We start from the raw sequence: 2,915 nt of genomic DNA, 5'->3' as shown, positions 1-2,915 counted from the left end.
CTAAGACAGCCATAAAAAGTTGACATTTGGGTTAATAACCTATACTTTACAGCCACTCATAGTCCTTTCCATTGCAAAGGAAATCCAGATAAACAAATGTGGAAGATCTCCTATTAATGATTAGTCCAATTGCCATATGATTTCAACTATTATATTACTAGTAAGTAGGGGTGACAATATGTGTCATGTCGTGTTTAAACAGGTTGTGTCTCAACGGGTTTGTGTCAAAAAGCTCTAAACTCGAAGATGAAACGTTTAATAAATGTGTCAAGATTTTTAAATACGAGCATGACACGTTTAATTGAGGGTTGACACGGATACGACTTGTTTAACCAATTTAACTAAGTGTGTCTAAATGTGTATGTACACTTACCTACACGATATGACGCTATTACCTACAAGATATGATGCTATTACTTTTAGGTACATATTATACCTACACGATATGACACTTTAACTTTAGTTACACGTTACTACACGATTGATATAATAAAAATACCATAAACGAGTGATTTATATAAACAAATTTAGATGATTTTGGTGTACTTTCTTCTATAAATTGATATAATATGTTAAACAAGTTTATTAACACGATAACACAATATAAACTGGTCTAACCGTGTCTAAACGAGTTACAAGGGTTGAACCCGTTTAAACACGTTTATTTATAGTGTCTAAACATGTCAAACTTGTTTAGACACGAAACACATTTAACATTAATCCAAACTCGCTTAACTCCGTGTCATATTCATGTCGTGTTATTGTGTCGTGTCAAATACTGCTGGCACTACTCATAGGATCAAATGTGAGTAACTCAAATTAAGTTGGCCAAATGTAACTTGCCCGCAAAAGTTAATTTCCTTATAATAAAATGCTATAATTGCAAAAAAAAAATGTAGGGACTTAATAAGAAAAGTTTAGTTGTGCACCTGGATAAAAGGAAATATTTGTTCAGTAGAAATTATGAATGACAAATCTAATGGACTGTGCATGATTCAAAATATAGTTTTCCATATTAAGCAAGCAAAGTATAATTGATAAAAAAAAATGAAACATAAAGTTTTTGGTTCATACACAATAAAATTCGAGCATGAACCAACATGGGTTGGTTCAAGCGATTTGAGACTTATTCCTCTTAAACAAGATCTCGGGTTCGAGTATTGTGAATGGAGAAAATCCATGTTGGGAGAGTTTTACCCTCTTAGTGGGCTGATCCGCTCGAACTAAATTAACCGGTGCCTGATGGATTTCCGGATTCTATGGTACACACCGAAAAAAATTTCAAGCATGAAAAGATAAATGGGAAATTTAAGTAACAATTTTGATTAACAAATTAATGAGTTACAATTCTTGTAAATACAAGAAATATCCTCTTATTCTCTTTGTTTTCCCTAAATGACGATTCGAGGGTCTTTGTGACTTAATCTCAAAGCAAAGCGAACAATCTTCAATTTAAAGTTAATTTTATTACCTTCCTATTTTTCCCATCACTTTCTAACAAATAAAATCAAGGGGAACCTCTCTTAATTAGTTATCTCCTCATCCTCATAGGCTGACCTTTCCCTTTTAAAGGAATATATGGAGAGTTTTTCTTTTAATATTTCACAAAAAGTGAAAATAGAAATAACATCAACAAATACTTCCACCAGAAAGAAAAATAACTACGAATACAAAATATTTTGGAAGATTTGAAATTAATTCAGATCATTGTTTTTGTTTTTATATTACTTTTGTTAATAGCTGTCGACATGGTGCAGAGTGGGAGGTCAGAATTTCATCTTACTATGCTATTAAATCCATGCGTCGCACGGATTTTGTAAAGAAAATTTATTATGAAATGTCGATATCAAGACAATAATTAATATTTATTTATATGTTTTATACTATATAAACTTTCATACAATAAATTTCATATACATGCTAGATAATATTAATTTAAGAGCTCATCAGCAAATAATTCATATAAAACATTTCATAGACGTGATCTCAATTATCAATCCAATTTATAAGAAAATAATTATAAAATCCAAACAATATGAAATTCTAGCTTTAGTTAATGATAGAAAGATTAATAATCAATGAGGGTATAAAATTTTAACATTAAATATTTGCTATTGTCTTTTCCTCACTCATATTTCATATATTAAGTTTTTTCAATTTGAATCATTTTAGATAAAATAACTAATCACATCGATGAGAAATCATTTAATTTAACATTTATAAATATAAAAATGATTATTAAAATTAATTAAGTAAAGTTTAATAATTCTTAATTTCTTTAAAATTATGTATGTCTATTTAATAATAAAATAACAATTGCTTGTAGAATAACAATAATTTTTTAGAATTCTTCTTTAGTGTTTCTTTTAGATATGTTTTCTTTAATTACAATAATAAGTAATATTATCCAATTTATATATAACAAACTAATTTATTACTGCAGTTCCTATTCTACCCCAATTTAATAGAGATATAAGGCTAATAATTATTATTAAAATTAATTAAGTAAAGTTTAATAATCCTCAATTTCTTTAAGATTATGAATACTTATTAATAATAAAATAGCAATTGCTTATAGAATAACAATAATTGATTAGAATTCTTTGTTAATGTTTCTTTTGGATGTATTTTCCTTAATTACAATAATAAGTAATGTTTTTCAACTTCTACGTAACATACTAATTTATTAAGACATGTACTATCCTACTCCCATTTAATATAGTCATTTACTATTGTACCCTTATTTAATAAGGTGAGGTATATATACATATAGATTGTGAAGGTACCATGAGCTGAGCAGAAAAGCAACTTGCCTCCATTGCCCAAATAACATCTTTGTCTCTAGTAAATTAACTCGATCGAGGCCTCTCCTTCTCTCCATATATATATATCCATGTATACCATATTATCGTGGA

The sequence above is a fragment of the Punica granatum genome, chromosome 4, assembly GCF_007655135.1.
Source record: "Punica granatum isolate Tunisia-2019 chromosome 4, ASM765513v2, whole genome shotgun sequence".
Taxonomy (NCBI): domain Eukaryota; kingdom Viridiplantae; phylum Streptophyta; class Magnoliopsida; order Myrtales; family Lythraceae; genus Punica; species Punica granatum.
The sequence above is the reverse complement of the archived record's forward strand: the minus strand, read 5'-3'. Positions refer to the sequence as shown.